This window comes from Cupressus sempervirens, chromosome 10 (genome assembly GCF_028749045.1).
Source record: "Cupressus sempervirens isolate cs-2001-9-10 chromosome 10, ASM2874904v1, whole genome shotgun sequence".
Classification (NCBI taxonomy): domain Eukaryota; kingdom Viridiplantae; phylum Streptophyta; class Pinopsida; order Cupressales; family Cupressaceae; genus Cupressus; species Cupressus sempervirens.
Window position 1 is genome coordinate 806345413 of NC_143127.1, and position 20513 is coordinate 806365925.

The following is a 20513-nucleotide window of genomic DNA, read 5'->3' on the forward strand; positions in this document are numbered from 1 at the left end:
TATCATTTATATGATATATCTCATTTAATTTCTAATAAACAACTTCCTACTCTTAAACTTTCAAAGGCTTGTATTTTTATTAGTACTCATTAAATTGGATGTTTCAATTATTCCTTTATCACCAACATATACACAATATACAGGAGCCATTATTTGCATTTATTTATTGTACACAACTATTGTTTAGTGGCCTATTTGAAAATTATTTCAATTATTTCAATTTAAAAAGGAAAAATATTTAAAAATTAAGATCACTATATTGATACTAGTTTTTGTTGTGGGTGTGCTTGATCTAGTGTGTACTCTCTCTTTTTGGGTCTTCAATATTCAAATTTTGTTGTAAAATTGTTGGGGTTTCAGGTCCCCTATTAAAAACTTAATTTATTCTTAATCAAAAACATCCAAAATAATATTTGTATTACATATTTGGTCATTTTGATTATATTAATTGTAGTTCTAATTTTCAATATTTGGAAGCTGGTAGTACTTTGTGTTGGGGGAAAATCTTTTTGGTTATTCCTTTTATTTCATTTATACACACAACAAAAAAATGTTGGTGAATATTTTGAACATACACATGGCCTCGAGTAATCAAGTATTTATATGTATTTGTCAATGTGATGTATATGTTCTTTGTATAAAGAGTTGTAATATATTTGAAAATAAATTTTCATTTTATAAAGAAATTGAACAAACATGTTGGCATCAATATACACTTGCAATATGTGTTGTTATGAATGGGAGGAAGAGTTAACAAATTTATTCACTCAGCAAGATGCACATAGCAAACATATATTCAGCTAGATGCATGTAGCAAATATATATTTTGCAAGTAATATTTTTAAAACTTCCAAAGCACATTTAGATTTGCAAAATAGTTGTATTTTTCAACAATCTTATAAATATATCCTTTTTATACAATTTGTATCCTATTTTAAGAAGCTAGATTTCTATTTGTATTAATAAATATAATACCTCTAATATTATAGTAACTTAAAAGATAAGGCATACTACATATATAAAAACATATAGAAGTATATAGATAGATATAGTAACTTAGTTAATAAATATAATACCTCTAATATTATAGTAACTTAAAGATAAGGCTTCAGTATACTAATATATAAAAACATATAAAAGTATATAGATAGATATATCTGAAGTGACATTCTTGTCATGATAAAAGAAATTGTTTTGTCAAAATAAATATAAATTTGAATAACAAAATGCTTCTACCCTAAAAAATAGAATAAATGTCACTCTTCCATCATAATAGGTCATTTTTCAACATAGTTCAATTCTATCAAATAGGTCGGAGATTACTTGTTACCCAAATATTTTACTTCAAGAGTTAGTTAAATTAATTCTGGAGAGAGAGAGAGAGAGAGAGAGAGAGGTTAATTCCCAAATATTCAAAATCATCTCTTGCTATGTACTACCTCTCTCTACGTACTAAAACTTTCTCTCTCCCCATACTAAAACCTTCTCTCTCCATGTACTAAAACCTTCTCTCTCCATGTACTAAAACCTTCTCTCTCCATGTACCCCGTACTCAAACCCCTCTCACTACGTACTACCTCTCTCTACATACTCAAACCTTCTCTTCAATTCGAGTTTCATCTTTGCTCAAAACATATGTTTCTCATGTGAACATCAGTTCATTCTATGGACTATGAAAGTTCACCGTTGGATGGTCCTGAAATTGCAGAGTTTAGCACTTGAGATTATGGCGGAAGAGTATTGGTAGGGGACCTAACTGTTTGATGAAATAATTTGAGCGATTCCAATATGTCTAACAGGTGAGATTTCAAGACGCACTTCATTGAAACATGGTACAATTGCAAGTCATGTAAAGTGCAAGCCAAATCCTTGTATAAATAAACTTCCTTATCCTCAATATCTTAGTCAAATTGCATGAGATATTTTATTCTCCCTCATTAGCAGCATGGAATGAAATTGTGGCTCCCCTACATGGTCATGGCATTGTTCAAATGGAACCAATAACAAATGGAAAGGAAGATACCAAACATCATGTGTGTATCTGAAGGTAGGAGGTTGAAGGTAAAGATTGTGGTTATTGAAACCAAGCCCGAGTTAGAGGAACGCAAACTATGATCTCAAAAGGCGCCAAACTATTTGACAGAATACCTCACAAAAGTGTGTTTCTTAGCCATCCCAGACAAGAAATTTAAACTGTTTCACGAAATGTTTGAATTGGAATCTGAAATGCCCGGCTAGTGAATGCACAAAAGAATGCCATTATGCATTGACATGTTTGACTCCCCTCTGCAGTCGCACATGCCCAACCCGAGTGACGTTGACTCCATGACATGGACGATTCCTATCGATAATGATGGTCTCAGTGGAATGTAAACAATATCACACCAAACATGGAAGTTGGAACTCAATGCATTGATCAGATGCTCGCTATTCCTCACAAATCCATGGGCTTGACAGGAGTTGTTTGATCCGAGCTTTCCAGCTTCAGCTTGACCATGAACCAAGGCACATGAATGGTTTGATAGAAATTCTCCAGCTAATGCAGATAGGGGTAAATACTAATCTCACAAAGGAAATGCACAAATAATGTGTGGGTCAAGAAGAATGTTATCGTCATAGAAAGTGCAACATGGCTGCAAAAATAATGAAATGGAGGAAGTGTGTGATTTGTTTGACACAATGTTACCATGGAGATACAATAATTATGGATATATGCATGACATTTATTTTTGTGAGGAGACTTTGAGCTTCCCAAGTTTCAATACATTTCCCTCAAACTAGCTACGAACACTACATAAGTATGGACTCCCAAGATCATCACTCATCTATGAAGTTACATGTTTCAGCTTTGAGATTTTGTAATGATTTGATTGTGATGCATACAAGTCACCCCTATTAAAGGGCATTGAGTATCAAAAGGATAATAGGATAGTCATTCAACCAAATGAACCCATAAAGTCACCAGTCAAGACAACATTGGCCAAGCCTGTGAACAATTTTTCTCTAGCTCGTACATAGATGAATTGGTGTTGTATGCATTCTCATTCACATTCCTTTTCCGCTTCACTATGCAAGCTAAGTTGTAGATATGGTGAAGACTAGGCAGAGTCAAGTTTGAAAGATGAAGATTTTTGGCAGAATGCCTAGCGTGCTTGAAGTCATTGCAAATAAATTTTGTTATGCACAGTCTCAGAATTTATGCCCTTGTGGTCTATTCAAGTGTAACATGATTGCACAATAATGTTAGGAATCCAATTTGAGTTCACTAAAGGCTCACGATATCAATCTTTAGGGCCCGTTTGTTTGCTGGAATAGGAATAGGAAAATTAGAATTGATTCTGTATTCTTTGTTTGGTCTGCCAAATCATAATAGGGAATACGGAATTCCATTCCAATTTTACCCCAAAAACAAGGATATGTCCATTCCAAAAAAAAATTGTTATTGGAATGGCCCATTCCTATGGCCATTCCTATTCCACATAATACTTTTCAACATTTGACAATTATTTGGAGTCCGCCATTTTCATTTTAGTGCTCATTCTCGACCCATTGTTTTCACAGTTCCCGCTGAGTTTGTGGAGGAGGGTTTTTGCTCTAGTCATGTTGTGGAGGATGATCGACACCATTGTTTTCACAATTCCCACCGAGTTTGTGGAGGAGGGTTTTTGCTCTGGTCACGTTGTGGAGGATGGTTTGTGCTTCGTTCTATTTTCTACTACAAAATTTTGTTTTTAGTTGTGTTTGTGCTTTCATTCTATTTTCTACTACAAAATTTATGTGCTTCATTTTTGCACTAGGGTATCTGTACATATATTTTTGTTAGTGTATGTGTTTCATTTTGGGTATCATCTTTCGTATATTTTGAGCAGAGCATAATATGAATCAGTTTTCTTTTTGTTGGTTATTAGTGCCTAGGTTTGGTAAAAAAATTATATATCCTATGTATTTGAGCTTGAATTACAAGTTGGAATAAACTATCATCTATGAAAAGAGTTTGAAACCAGTGCTTTATATCTACACCTTGGAAATCATATTTTCATTGTTTGGTTAAGGAGCCATGACATTCCTAGGGTTTGCATTCGTACAGGAAACCCTGCTTCTGCAAAATATAAGTCTGCATCATTTATTACTACCCTAGAACCTGGAGTTTGCACCAATAATTCATTACCTGAGTTGGTGTCTTGAGTTTTTGGAGCTAAGAACATTCATAAGGGTCCTATGATTGCAAAGAAAGGCTACAGATATTTGTTTGGGTTTGCGATTGGAGGAATTGAATAGGATTTTCTCATTGCAAACTTTGTTACAAGTCTAACTCCACAAATGCAATTCACATTGTTGGTACTCTTTCCGTTCCTGCACATATATTAAATGTGGACAATATTTTCTTACACCTTAACCATTTACCACAAGATCGACATAGAAACATGATAGAAATGTGTAAACAAAAAACTAAAATGCAGAGCTTAACAAAGGAGATAGTGGGTTTTTTCTTTTTCTCAAACTCTCCTTGTTAGTTTGTTGCATAGCCATGGGATAAACATGACCACCTTACTTCAACAATATCATAATGTGTGATCGTCTTTAAAAGGATTCTGGTCATATACATACATATAGTTTGTGTCCACCATTAGCCCTTACTCATGGAGGAAGAGCCAAATCAACATGACATTCACCCAAGTAAGCAAAATTTGATACTGTCAGTGCAATGAATTGTGATTGCTCTGTAACTTTCTTTTTATGTATTTGGTTTTCTTCTCAATTTACTTATTGTAGATACAATACAAGACACCTTGTGTTTGTAGAGTTCAATTTTTCGTGTTACTAATCGTATTTGATTTTACCTCATGCTAGCGATCGATACTCATTGTCATGAGCATACAAAGGTTATTAAAAAAATAGGTTCCAATTTTTCTTGGTGTTAATTATAATTAATCCCATCATATGCTAGAGATTCAATACTAATCATCTTGAGAAAAGGGTTATTAGGGCTACGAGTTTCAATTTTTCATTGTGGTAATTGTATGTAATACCATGACATGCTAGAGATTCGATGCTAAACATGTAGAAATAAATAAAGATTATGGATTTTCATGAGTTAGGGGGTTTTTAAGATATACCCATGAAACCATTGCCATTTTTTTAAGGAAGATTTAGTTTGTGATCTTTAAGCATGTTATGCGTATTTTTAGTATATGTAACCATTGATCTTGTGCCATTCTTCTGTTTAAGTTGCCTAAGTTATCTGTCACTGCTCTACAGTTTACTTGGGGGATACATACCCATAGCCTTGAGAATCAATGTGTAGGTTAATTTTTCTGTGAAGATGGTATGTCATTTCTTTTTTGAAATTCTTCCCACACCCTTTACCTATATACTTGATGATTGAGATACCTTTCTGAACAGCTTTGTGTAAGAGCCATTGGCTTATTGTTAAGTTGAAATCCCAATGTAGAGATCTATCAGTAACTGACAAATAAGGAGGGCCACCTTGGAAGGCATTGGATATCCTTTTATAGGCTAGAGCAATGCTATGGATTTTGGGTTTTTTCAATTCCATACCACCCAATTCTTTTGTCATACAAAATCGTTCCAACATGACAGAGTGGCCCATCTAAAGAAGAGTGCCTTTTCTTTTGCATTCTACTGGTAGACCATAAAAAGTCTCATAATTTTATTAAGCTTCTCATTTTGATAACTAGAAATTAACCAAGCTGAATAAAGGTAAGTATGTCACTTGGGATGCATCTTTCTTGAACTTAGCAAACACTCAAAAGCTACAATTTCCTTGGAATAGGGGACATAGCGAAAGGTATGCTGCGATATCTAATAATGGTAGGACCTGTCCATTGTCATCTTGTATCGTTCATCCATTGAGGAGAAGAATCATGCTAACCAAGAACATCGAAACAATGATTTGATGAGGAGCTAATCTAGCCCTGAATCTGATCTCTTGACCACATAATCAAAATTTTGTTCAGGTTAATCCACAAACAAATTAGTGTCATCTGCAAATTGAGTTTTAAAGAGCTTTTCTTGGTTTGGAAGGGCATGTAAATTATCTAAAACAATTTTTTTTTTTTTTTTGCCAAAAAAAAAAGACCAATTGCTCTAGCAATAGCTTTATTTGTCAACAAATACTCTATATTGTTTGGCAATAGCAAATCCTACAATATCATCCATCAACCCTACATCATCAATAATTGTTATCCCCCATTAATGCTCAATCAATTATATTATGTCTTGATCATTAGCTCATCCATCACAATTGACATTTTAATATTCAAATTTGGCCATGGCCCTGCTTTAGAACTTGTAATACAATTTTTTCTTCCCATTTTCCACTAATAGCAATCATTGAATTTCTCTCAAATTTCAAATTTGCTACATCTAAAAACTTTGCACATTTGCATACTAAGAAATGGGGCTTATGTTATAGTTTCATTATTAGTTCCTTCAGTTAGCTTCTTGTATGTCAGCCCAATTATATTCAATCTTTAATGCTACAATTTGCTTCCAATATCTTAATTCTTTTGACAGAACATCCACATTTAACTGTCCATCCATGGGAGGGGGAACTCTATTGGAGCCCTTTAAAATTTACAAAATTAACTCATCCATCTCTATTTATTGGAAAACTTTAAGCTCGTGTCAGTTTATATGTCATTAAGCAAGAACTTTAAAATCTATCAATAAGATCATTGATGCAAAATTGCGTATTCTTTTTAGCTAAGATAGTTGTACGAAGGGGAAAAGAGATATGGTACTGACAACGGTGGAAAGACGTCATTTATTGGAAAGGTCCATTGATGGGATTATACTTCAACACTACATAAAAGAGTTCAATGTTCAACAAATTTTATGAGGACTTGCCTAAGATCATTCCAAGCAATAGCTTTGTTTGTCATGTAGCTTCATAAATGCATAGTTTTATCTTCCATCTTAGAATAAGTTATAGTGGATGTTGGATGTTGGGAGAAGTTATGTTTCCTTATTGTCATAATCTTTCTCTTTCTGTGTTGTATATTTCTAAAATATGTAGTCCATATTGTGGTTCTAGGTATTTTATGGATCCTAATGATGATGTTGAAGATGATGTTCAAGTTCAAGGAGCCATTGTTAGGAGGTTGAAGGTCATGCACTTGCTTGTTGTTTTGCTTGCAACCCTTGCTATGTACATAGTGGCATCTTACGAAGAAGGTAGAAGACAAGGACGTAAGCGAAGAAGAGCCGCATGTCCTTTTTATAAGCGTATTATCCATTCTAATCACACAAATTGCCATGACCAAATATGCATGTCTAGAGTAGCCTTCCTTTGCTTAGCTGAAATTCTAAGAGAAAAAGGGAGCATTCAAGATACAGTAAGCATAACATTAGAAGAACAACTTGTGATGTTCTTGCATACACTTGGCCACAATTTAAGGAATCGTAAGATTCACCATAACTTTGGTCACTCAAGAGAGACAGTGAGTCGATACTTCCACAAGGTCTTGAAGGCTATCTTAGCATTACATAAAGAGTATTTTTTACCCCCTGCTCCAACCACTCCTCTGGCAATCACTAGGAAGAATCATTTTGATCCTTTCTTCAAGGTAAACATCGTAATGACATGTATTTCTTTTCTATAGAATCAATAATATTAATATGTATTTGATAATACTATTTATTTTTACAGGATTGTATTGGTGCACTTGATGGAACCCATGAGCCAGTTACTGTTGAAGTGGAAAACCAAGCAAAATATCATGATAGAAAAGGCAACTTTTCACATAATGTTTTAGGTGTTTGTTCATTTGAGTATAAGTTTCAATACGTTCTTGCTGGTTGGGAAGGGTCTGCTGCAAATAGTCAGGTGCTTGCTTCAGCTCTCTCTAGAGCGGATCCACTTGTGGTTCCTCCTGGTATATTAATTCATATTTTATATGACTATGATATCTAAACTTCTATGATATATTTTGACTATAACGTTTTTTTCTATTTGTCTAGGGAAATTTTATTTAGTTGATGTCGGATACCCAAATGTACCTAGGTTTCTTGCTCCATATCGCTGTAGTCATTACCACCTAAAAGAGTTTTGTAGAGCGAACCCAATCAGCAATCCTGAAAAGTTATTTAACCACCGATACTCCTCTCTTAGGAATGTAATAGAGCATACATTTAGTATTTTGAAGCAACGGTTTCCTATCCTAAAGCATGCGACATCCTATAATATCACGACCCAAACAAGGATTGTATTAGCATGCGCCATACTACACAATTTCATTATGTTGGAGGACGGTGTTCCATCCGAAGTGGAATTAGAAGACGATGATGGCCGTGCTCTGATAAATGTGTCAATTCTTGAGACTTATGGGATGAGTCAATGAGATAGAGATGATTGGACAAAATTTCAAGATGAAATAGCTCGAAGAATGTGGGAAGACTACAACTCTCACACTTAATTGTACCACAAAACATGAACATTTATTTGCACTTAAATAGAGGAAGGCAAATTTACCATGACATACAGTATGGATCTACTTAAATTGCCTTGACATTTGTTGTGTTTAAGATATATTTATATGAAGATTTGATATGAGTAGTTTGTTATCTATATATGGAAATTTGATGTATGTTTGAAGGGGATGTCATTTCTCAAATTTTTGGTGTTGAAACTTTCTACTTGCTTTTGACAATATTATAACAATATTATGGCATAATGGTAATACCATTGTGATAGTACAATGCATCATATTTCAGTTTCTTTAATCAGATTGTTCATGAGGGAAAACATAGTTGTATATGTGTTCCATGCAATTATATCTACCCTTTTTGTTATCATATGGTAACCTTCTATTCATTTAGAGACACTTTATTGTATTTCTACAATAAAAGATAGGCTGTAAGATTACTTCAGATGATAAAAATAATCCTATACTAATGTAGTTAGTTTCGTGGACCTTACTGTTTGTGTTCTTTTGACTGATGTTTCAATGGCTAGTCATCCTGGTCCAGTTAAGTGTCTTTATTAATTACATATATATGGGTTAAAATGATCATTCTGGATCCTTGCAGACTTCATGCTCAAGAAAGTTAGTAATTTTGTTTAGTGCTCAGTTGTTTGTAGTGAATTGCAATGGCTACTGCTATATTTTCTATGAATGTTGTGTCTACAACTCAACCTCAGTCAAATGCAAGGTGATCTCACTTTTCAGTCACAGGATTATATTCATATCTACTTGCACAGAACCTCTCTGTTAGAAATACCATCAAAGGTTTTAGTGGTTTTAGAGCTAGTAATTTGCAAATAACTTTCTTTGGCCAAAAGATAAATGGGGCATTTCAAGTGTCCTTTGGTAATTTGGGGATGGGAAAGAAGAGACACGCTACAGGGAGGTCAGTGCAAGTTCGGGCATCACTATTCAAGGTTGCTATTCTTGGAGTAGCAGGAGGGATTGGTCAACCTCTCTCCTTGCTGATTAAAATGTCACCTTTGGTTTTTGAATTGAATCTTTATGCTATTGCAAATGTTAAGGGAGTTGTTGCAGACCTTAGTCACTGCAATACACCTGCTCAGGTGTTGGCTTTCATTGGAACTGTTGAACTGGGAGAATCTCTGAAGGGTGTCGATGTAGTTGTAATCCCAGCAACTGTTCCAAGGAAACTAGGCATGACCCGTGATGATCTTTTTAACATTAATGCTTGTATTGTCAAAAGTTTAATAGAGTATATTGTAGATAACTATCCAAATGCTTTTTTCCACATTATCAACAACCCCGTAAATTCTACTGTGCCCATTGCAACAGAGGTACTCAAACAAAAAGGAGTTTACAACCCCAAGAAATTGTTTGGGGTAACCACCTTGGATGTGGTTAGGGCTAACACTTTTGTAGCACGGAAAAAGAATTTGAAATGTCATTTCTTAGTTAATTGAAATGTCGTTTCTCAGTTAACAACATATCAAATAGGGAGTCCAAACCGTGGCAAAGTAATGAAATGGTTCACATAAAATCTAACCTCTCAACAATCTCAACAACAAATGACTCAGATACTAACATAACATCTCACAATTAGTCATTGTATTCTCTATAAGTGTCCCATTGCTTGTGGCTATTTTTAAGGTACCGAAACCTGGAATTTTAAATCTTACATTAGATACTAATATACCATCTCACAATTAGTCATTATATCAAATCACTAGTTCCCTAAAATTGTATTATTTCAATGACAATCAATTAAAATTGATCCGTAATATTTTCAATTCCAATATAAAAATGAACCTCTGTATAGTTGTTTTTATTTTCGTTTCAACATTATGGTATCGACATCAATTTGGATGAGAGACTATAGTGGTTGCAATCATAGCTACTCTTTGTATGAGTGGAAGTTTTAAGAGGGACGAACAATGTTCAAGGATTGACTGGCTAGTAAGTACACAGCTAAGATTATACAGTAGTGTGCATGGTGTTTATTTCCACGAGATGTGATGTTTAGGAGAAAGTTTGCCTATAGTTTTCCTTTAAAATTTATCAAGGTCATTGACAGCTAGATTGAGTATGCATGTTGATAAAAACATGGCTCCTCTTTTGTAAAGGCCTTTTGTGTACAGATCACCCAGGGATTTAAGGAACAATAGTTATTTGAGGTTGCAAGAGATTGACAAGATATTGCTTGCATTGCAATATTCAATTAAGGGTATTAAGTCATTCATCCTTGATGTAGAAAGCAGATTTTTCATCTACTGTAATAATCTATATTGGCCAATTTTATTAACTGTTAGGCCAAATAATCACATGGGCCTTCTACAGTGCATTGAGAGCAGTCCTGAGTGGGGAACTTTTATGTCTCCTTTCAATCTTGTAAATTAAAACTAGTAAATAACAAGACAATCTAGTTAGACATTGTCATTGTAGTACAGATTAAAACTTGATAGATAAACTAAAGATTTAACTATGCTTAGGTCCATTGCCTTTCAAGTGAAGTTATTTCTTATACTCAGTTTGCTAGATCAAGATTATTCATCATGTCTATACTTAATCACATTCTTATAACATATATATAGTCAATCTGAATATAATCCTTTGTCTTTCATTGTGCTGCCCCGTTTTCATATATGTATTATATTAACATTTATGTCCTTTTTACCAGGGATGTGTGAGCAATAATGTTTAATATGATAATTTACTGGATTTATTTGAGCAATAATTTACAGTCTAATACTCCAATATTCTATCATAAATTTTCATCTTGTTTTGTGCATCTAAACTATTGTTTTCCAGCTAATAATTTCTGAAAATGTCATTCACCAATCTCCTGATGAGCATTGATGAGGGGCTTCATGTCACTGTTGTTGCTTCCACACCTTGAAATGTGAAAGTTATTTGGACTCGAGATATGGAATGAAAATTGCTCAATATACTCCTTGAGCAAGCCACATTAGGAAGAAAAGGAGAAGGGGGGTTTCGGAAAGAAGCTTGGAGCAGCATTGAAAGGAGTTTCAATTTGGATATGAAGATGAATCTTGTAACAGACAACTTCAAGAATAAATTGAAAACATGGAAGCAAGTTTATCGAATGATGAAAGACTTGAGAAATATGAGCGGCTTCGCATGCAATGAAACTACTTAGTGTGTGGACGCTGATGATGTTGTATGGGAAGAGTTGTTAAAGGTAATGTACTCTACACAATGTTTATAAGTTAAATTACTAATGAAAGATAAATATCTAATACCTTATTTGCCTTCATGTGGCTAAAGGACTTCAAGAATGCTAGGGTGTACAAGAGGCAGCCATTCCTCTATTACAATGACTTAGCAATCATTGTTGGGAATGACATTGCAAATGGAAGTACAGTTGCAACAGCCCAAGAGAATGAAGATGGGCACCTTTTTGATGAGGTGGCTGATCTTGACAATGACGGGGGCTTCACTACACCTATGGATGGCACTTCCAAATTTGAGGAAGGGTTCAAAGGGACGAATGATTCTAGGACATCTGTTAGACAAAATGCTTCCACACCATCATCATCGAGGAGGACAAAGAAGAGGAAGGCAAGCATGGCTTCTTCTTTAGATGTGATATGTGAAAGCATACAAGATATACAGGAAGGCATGAGGGAGTCTCAAATAGTAAAAATTGATAAAGGAGAAACGAAGCAAGATATATCAGCTACATTCACAGCCCTCAAGGCCATACCTGGACTTAGTCGAGAAACTATGATTGTGGCTTATGACACTTTTACTTTAGAACCTACAAAAGCTCAGGGGTTCTTAGAGATGAGTCCAGAGGAGAAAGAAGAGTATGTCTGATATAAATTTGCAACATGACATTTCATGTTTAATTTGTGTTTCCATTTTGACTTTATCACACTTTTGCATGATCAGATTTTTTGATATTATAACTTGTTTGCATGATCAAATTTTCATATGCTGCTACTATTTGTGCCCTATATGCATGTCCCAAACAGAAACTTCTGTTTGTAGTTGACAGTTGTGCCCTAAAAATATTGCACAATTGTGCCACTCATAAAATATTTCGTAGGTTTCAAGGGTTTCACAAGCTAGTGGGAGATTGATTAAGGTTTCAAATGTGATTTAAATGCAAAAAAATTGTTTTCAATTGCGTTAGGCTATAAAAAAATTTCGGGGGATAGTTCATGGGATAAATTCACGAAAAAATGGGGTATCATTGGGATTGTTTTGGAGATTTCTATTTCTATGATTGAAATGTTAATAATATTTTTAAGGTGCGGTATTTATATGCTTGTTTAGAATTTCATGTTTTTATCAGAAAGGAAAATGCATTTGAAACAGAGATCTTGGTATCAAATGGTAAAGCTAAGTGCACACAATTAATCAAATTCCATGGCCATGGATAGAAATTTGCATTTGTCTAATTTTGGTAATATTAATTATTTTATAAAGGATATCTTACTTATCTAATACCATAGGAGCAAATAAAGATCCAAGATGCATTCCTAGCAACCTCAAGCTTTTTTTTCCCAAGTGATCCAAGTACTTCTTGTTTGAAGTACCTCTTGGTATTACTGCCCTTTGTTGAATTTTTTGTCTTGATTCAAAATCTTGAGGATAGATCTTATAGATTTCTGAGTTGAGGTTCACGCCAATAATATATAGAGATGTAATTCTCATCTATTACTTCAAATGGCACTCTCATCCAAGTCTGTTGGTGCAGAAAGCCCCCCTTATCATCTTATGATAGCATAACATCTCTATTACTTCAAATGACACTCTCATTCACTGCTAATATGAATGTTAACATCTATGGTTCAAACTATATTAGTTTTAACACGGACAGTTGACCATGTAACTGAATCACGGTGATTCATTTGTAATTCATTAGTCCATTCTTAGCATGACAGCTAGGAGAGATGAAGCGTTGTTCGAAAAAGTAACACTAAACCTTGAAACAATGAATTCCACCTCCCTCAACAATTTCACAAATGTATGGAGAGTCACAAAGAGACCATGCAACAATATGATGCCTTGTTTGAAACGACACAATAGAGCATAGCTCGATTTTGCAACCATGGACCCAAGAAACATTGAGAAATCCAAACGTTTATGTTTTCTCTATTTCCTATTAATTCACACCTCTATAACAATAGTAGCAACTTAATCATGGCAGTAAGGGTTGTTGTAGGTGTATTCCTTGAATCTTCAATTCTTAGCCCGATGAACATATAATATTTAGGATGCAGGGCACTGTTATTGTTATTTCAAATACAAGAGACTTCTTTCTATCCCCTCTTCTGGTTTTAAGATGATTTGCAAATAGGTATGATAACAGTCTCTTGAGAGAGATATATTTGTGTGAAAGTTGGCTAACTCAATTGCTATGCAAGAGCCATTTGACAACAAAAACGAAGTTTGGTTTATATCTTCAGCCGTATGTTTTAATGATTTGCAAATTATAACATGCTTGATGGCTGCTCCATGTTCAAAGGCAATGCTTCCAGCCTAGGTGGGTGTTTTAAGTATCATACCTTTTGACCTTTCGTCATTGTTAGTGCTGAATGTTATCCTTTTCTCCGACAATCTCAATGCCTCTGGAAATTTGTTCACACTACAATAGTCGTCAATAGCAGTTGTATAACTGATACAGTTGGGATTAAGTCAGTAATGTCAACACCCCTGCTACAAAAACACCATCCCAGTAAATTGTGCTTCTCAATCTCTCCACATCCTATCTTTGCTTTATGATATATAAAATGCATGCATTCGCATGCTATATATATTATAGAGTGTTTAGGCATTTGTGACAATATACAGTTGAAAGTCACGTGTCATGTGTCAAAAAATTTAAGTCGAGGTATTTGCATCACTAGCAGGATTGGACTGAGGAATGACAACATAGTCCATTGAATATAGATATCAGAATATATTTTACAGTTTTGTAATAATTTCTCATTATATTTGTTCATTATTTATATAGGGTCAATGGATTTGACAACTTTTCTGATGTGTTGATGTGATGTTGGACCTGTCATAATGAAGACGTCACATATAGAGGATAATCCTAGACATAGGTTTTTGTGTTGTCCAGATAAAAGAAAGGTTGTTACTAATCTCTTTTATTTTTTATTTTTATTTTATTATTGTGGCAAGCCCTAATGTATTTTTGGAATGCACGGGCACAATGGCTACAATTTCTTTGAGTGGGTCAAAGATGGCTCATCTGCATCAAGCACATCAAAATCTACAGAAGAAGATAGGAATGGTTGCAAGTTGTGCATTGTGCGAGAGACAGCTGCTAGAGAGATTGGTTCTATGGCAAAAGGCGAAATTGTGTTTCAACGTAGACTTAATTATATTTTATTTTTTTATAAACACACTATTGGTGATGGTGATTCTAATTTTAGTAATGAAATGACCATTTTGTTGTAAAGAATCATGGAGACTAAACCTTTTATATGATTTTGTATTAAATGATGAGCAAATTTTAGTAATTTCAAATATATATTATTGTGTCTAACATTTTTATGTTTATATCTATTCATTTAAAAAATGGTGAGATAAATTAATTTCTTATTAATTTCATTTAATAAAATAGAATGAAAAAAAAAAAAATCTTTACAATAAATTGAAATAATTAACCAAAGATGTTGAAAGATGGCGAGCGCAAACCAGGGCTTTGCTAGGGCTTTCGCACCCTAGCCCATTTGGAGTTGCAAGCTGTGTTTCGCTGGAGGGTGCTCGCTAGTTTAAATTAACAGTATTGTCTCCTAGCTGGCTTGGCGTGGGGGTTTGGGCGGCAGTGTTTCGGCCCGGCCTGTGGGTGACTCTTTTGTTGCCCGCGTTGCGACGCACTGCGTCTTTGGTGGGAACTATGGTATTGAGAGGCTGTGGGGCTTTTGCCCCGACTGCTTCTTCATTGCTATGTTGCTTGGCTCGGGGGTAAATGGGGGATCGGGCTATTCCTTCCTCCCAACCTCCTGGTGGTGATGTGGAGATGGGGGAGCCATCTTCTGTATTGCATGCTAAAAATAAGGGTTTGAATGACAAATCTCAATGGGGGGAAGGCGATTCCCCTTCAAATGGGGGGCTTAGAGTAAACAAAATTAATGGATGTCTGCAGAGAGCCGAGGATCGGCTAATTTTGATTATCCAACCTAAACAAGTCTTAGAAGATGTGGAATATTGGAGCAATCATGCCCTTATATGCAAGTTTTTGGGTCTTTGCCTTTCATTGCCAGTACTGGAATCCTGGGCTCGTCAGATGTGGAATCTAGAAGGAGATATGGAGATTATAATAGCAACTAATAACTACTTTATGGTTATCTTTTCAAGCATGACAGACAAGAATAAGGCATTTGAAGAAGGCCCTTATTTCTTTAATCAAGTGGGGCTCTTTATCAAGCCCTGGCATATGGGCTTCAATTCTGCTAAGGTAATCCCTTCTTGAGTTTCAGTGTGGGTCCGCTTACTGAGGCTGCCTTTGGAATTCTGGAGAGAAGATATTCTTCACTCAATCTCACTACTTCTTGAAAAACCTATGGGTTCAGCTACACAGACGCAAGATCGTAAGGTAATTTATTTTGCCCGTATTTGTGTTGAAGTTGATTTAAATAATCCGTTGCTAGAGTCTATGGAAATTTGCATGGGATCATCTTCTTGGATCCAACAGCTGGACTACGAGACCCTACCATTCAGATGCAAAATTTGCCATGAATATGGGCATTTACAGCGTAAATGTCCCAAGAACAGGTCTCCCTTCTCAGCTGCTCCCGGACCCCCTGGGAAAGACAAGGGGAAAGTTGCTTCATTTGTTGGACCTATTGATAGTGAGGGATTTACTCAGGTCAAGTCTCATAACAAAGGCAAAGGTAAGAAGAGAACCTGGATGGAGAGGCGGACTGATGACACCTTTAACAGGTTTGAAGCTCTTGGAGACTTGGTCCAAGAGGAAGGTACGTCAGTTGAGCTTCTGTCTGAAGCCAAAGGGTTGCAGAAGATTCATGTTGGGGATATATAGATAGAGGATCAGATTCTAATTGCAGGGGAACAACAGGCTGGACAGTTGGATATTGACTTGCCTCCTCTTGGTCAGGATGTTGGAGATAATGGTGAGTCACAGAGTGTGATGGGTCCGATCTTGGTAGCTCCTATCCCCAATACGTCCAAGGGGACCCCAGATTCTACAAAGGGTATTAAGACTCCTCTTGCCTTAGGCATACAACAAAAGTCTTTCAAAAAAGGGCCTATTGACAAACCTTCAAAGAGTGGCAGGAAGATTGATCGGGAGAAGGTGAAGATAATGGGTGAAAATTTGGTTGAGTCTGGGTCGATGAAACCCATTGATTCACATTTCTCTCACCCCCATAAATGATTGAGTTGTCATGGAATGTAAGGGGGTTGAACAACATCCCCAGGCAAAAGGTTGTTCGCGGATTGATTGAGTCTCAGTCTCCGGATGTGATTTTTATACAGGAAACTAAGCTTACATTGGAGGGATTGGCGAACTGTGCTTCGCATATCTAGCCCAAGGGCTCTTGGCAAGGAGTTGGTGCTTTGAATAGTTCAGGGGGGTGGCTTGTTTCTGGGACCCCAGAAAAGTTTCGCCCTTATGGTGTATTTCCAGTCGGTCCTCCATCTCTATGGTGGCTTCTAGTTTTGAGACTAGAGAGAGGTGTATTTTATCCAATATATATGCTCCTACTGATTTTTCAGGTAAATTTTATTTATGGGCTCATATTAGATTCATCCAATCCCTAGACCCTTTTCTCCCATGGATTATGGCTGGGGATTTTAATGCTGTAACTAGTCTGGAGGAAAAACGTGGTGGGCTAGCGAGGTTGGATCCATCTTCAAATTTACTCAGGGATATGATTGGCTCCTTGAATCTCATTGATGTGAAGTCTACCAATGGTGTCTTTACATGGAATAATCGGAGATGTGGGGGTGAGGCTATTTCAAAAAGGCGTGACAGATTTCTAGTTTCCTGCTACTAGATGAACAACAAATGGACCACCAATTCGAAAATTCTTAACTGGAGGGGCTTTGACCACTGGCCCATCAAGCTATCCATCACCTTGTACAGTGTCACCAAACGTCCCTCTTTCAAATTTCAATTGATGTGGTTCAGAGACCTGTCTTTACCTGACCTTATGGTGGACTGGTGGTATGAAGGGAAGCCTGCTCATGGAACGGCTATGTATACTTTCAGTAAAAGGCTCCAACATTTGAAGTATAAGCTTAAGAGATGGAATAAACATCATTTTGAGAACCTCCATGCTCAAAAGGTTGCGGCTCAGAACAAGCTGGATAATATTACCTGTCAGATTAGAGATCAGGGGTTGACTTCTGATTTGAGTAAAGCGGACTCATCGACTCTAAAGGGATTGGAGGAATGGAAGCTTAGGGAGGAGATTTTCTGGAAGCAAAAATCTTGTGTTGATTGGCTTCAGGAAGGGGATAGAAACACTGCTTTCTTTCACAACTCGATGAAGGCTTGGAGATAGGGTAACTCTATCTCCTCTCTTGTCTCTTTTGATGGGGACCGAATCTCATCCTGTGGAGAAATTGCTAGGGAAGTTGTCAATTATTTTTCTATTCTTTTTACTAGGGGAGTCCCTCCTATTGAGACTGAGGAGCGTGCCATTTTGGATTGTATCCCCCTCTTGGTCACTGCAGAGATGAATGAGGCCCTCTTAAGTCCTATCCAATTATCAGAATTGGAGAAAGTTGTTTTTAATATGAAAAAAAGAAAGGCCCCTGGTCCAAATGGCTTTCGGATTGAATTTTTCCAAGAATTCTGGGAAATAATAAAGTTTGATCTCCTTGAAGTGGTACAAGAATCTCACAAAAATAAATAGATGTTGAAGTCTTTGAATTCTACTTCCTTGGCTCTTATACCTAAGAAGGAAGAGGCTAATAGGTTGGACCAATTCAAGCCTATAGCATTATGTAATGTTGTCTATAAGATTATTACCACGTTGATCGCTGAGAGGCTCAAACCAATCCTAGGTTCTTTGATTTCTACTAAACAGGGTGGTTTTGTTGAAGGTAGACAGATACTCGATGGGGTTGTGATAGCAATGGAGGCGATACACTCTATGGCGACATCCAAGGAGAAAGCTATGTTTATTAAACTCTATATGGCGAAAGCTTACGATCAGATGAGTTGGGAGTTCTTACAGAAAATTCTATTGGCCTTTGGTTTGAGGAGGAGTGGGTGTTATGGGTTCTAAGTTGTGTGACCTCCTCCTCTCTCTCAATTCTCATTAATGGGGAATCGTCTGAGCTATTTGGGGCCTCTCGGGGTCTTCGGCAAGGAGATCCTTTATCTCCCTATTTATCATCATCATGGCAGAGGGTCTTGGCAGATTTTTAAAATCAAAAGTGAGGCAGGGTCTTATCCAAGGTTGGAGCTAGAATAATAATCTCCCCTCCTACTCCCATCTTCAGTTTGTGGATGACACTAGGCTAATGGGTATGGCTAGAATCAGTGAGGCAAAGAACTTCAAGCGAGCTTTGGATACCTATTTGATAGCCTCAGGGCAGTGCATTAATGATGATAAGTCTTCTATTTCTTTCTTTAACACTCCTCGACTTATTCAGAACAAGATTGCAAGGATTCTTAGATTTCAAATCGGAGTTCTTCCTTTGATGTACCTTAGGGTTCCTTTGGTCTTGGGTTCTCAGCGAAGAGACTACTGGCAGGGGATTTTGGATAAGTTCTGAAGTAAGGTTAGTCACTGTACTTTCAGATGGTTATGTTCAGCTGGACGAGTGGTTCTTCTTAAATCCATGGTGCAGTCTCTCCCTATTTACAGATGTTGTGGTCAGGTTCCCCCTTCCAACTTTTTGAGGGATTTTGATGCTTTATCTAGGCAATTCCTTTGGTCTGGCAACCTTCTTTCCTCGAAATGGAGCCTCGTTAAGTGGGACTCTGTGTAGGCCCAAGCGGGACCCTGTGTGTAGGCCGAAGCATGTCAAGGGCCTTGGTTTTAGGTCGATGGCTCTTGTTGTCACTGCTTTGGCTGCCAAGCTGTATTGGAGATGGTGTAAATGTCAGGATCATGATTAGGCCAAAATTCTGGCTCACAAGTATTTTCCAGGGGCCGATAGCCCTGATGTACCAAGGCTTATTCTGGTAGGTAAAGGTTCATGTATTTGGGACACACTTAAGAAGGGGGCTCAGCTGATTAAGGAGGGCCTCTTCTGGATTTGTAATAGGGGATCTGATGCCTTGTTTTGGCAAGATTCTTGGGACAGCCATCCTCTCATTCTTTCTAGCTTCCCCCAGCTTCAGTGTCTTTGTCACATTTTTACTAATGCTGGATGGTTTAAAGTGGAGCACTTTAAGACAGTCAAGCGTCTGGGTCAGGTGGTGGTGACTTGTTGGAAGGACCCCCAGGAGTGGCCCATGGGTGGTTTTGATGATGATCGTGCCATTCTTACTAAAGCTTTGGAAAATAGGTTGTGCAGCTCTCTTCGGGAGCAAGATGTCTTGGCCTAGAGTCCTAGCCCAAAAGGCAAGTTTATTGTTGCTCAAGGCTATGTTATGCTTGACAGGAACCTTCATGGTCCAAATGAGGTGAGTTGGTGGAAGAGGGTTTGGTTTAACCTTTCATGGCCGAAATGTAATTTCTTCTTATGGTTGTTGACTCAGAACAAGTGTCTCGCTTGGAACAATCTTCGCAAACGCGACTTTTAGGGACCTTCTATCTGCTTCCTTTGTTCAAACAATGAGGAATGTACTTCTCAATTGTTTTTTCTTTGCCCTTATTCGAGAGAAATATGGCATAGATGGTGGGAGGCTTGGAGGCATGGTTGTATTCATACGTCCTCTTTAATTTTCTTTTGGGAGAGTTTGGGTAGACCTCCAGTGAAGACTTCTTTCTTGCGGGTTGCCTGGTTAGTCTGGCGTCTCTCATTCTCTGGAACCTTTGGCTGGAGCGGAATCGTAGAATTTTCTGTGGCTCCAAGTTAGAAAGTTTGAATCTTTGGAGGATTATTCTAAATAGGCTCTAGGAGACCATTTTCGCTAAGTGTGATATGTCGAAAAGTGTTGAT

At 36.8% G+C, this 20513-nt stretch overlaps 1 pseudogene; it reads left to right on the forward strand.

Annotated features, from left to right (window-relative positions):
- Window positions 1–9112: 9112 nt before the first annotated feature.
- On the forward strand, window positions 9113–9910 carry LOC149536375 (malate dehydrogenase, chloroplastic pseudogene; annotated as a pseudogene).
- The last annotated feature ends 10603 nt before the right edge of the window (window positions 9911–20513 follow it).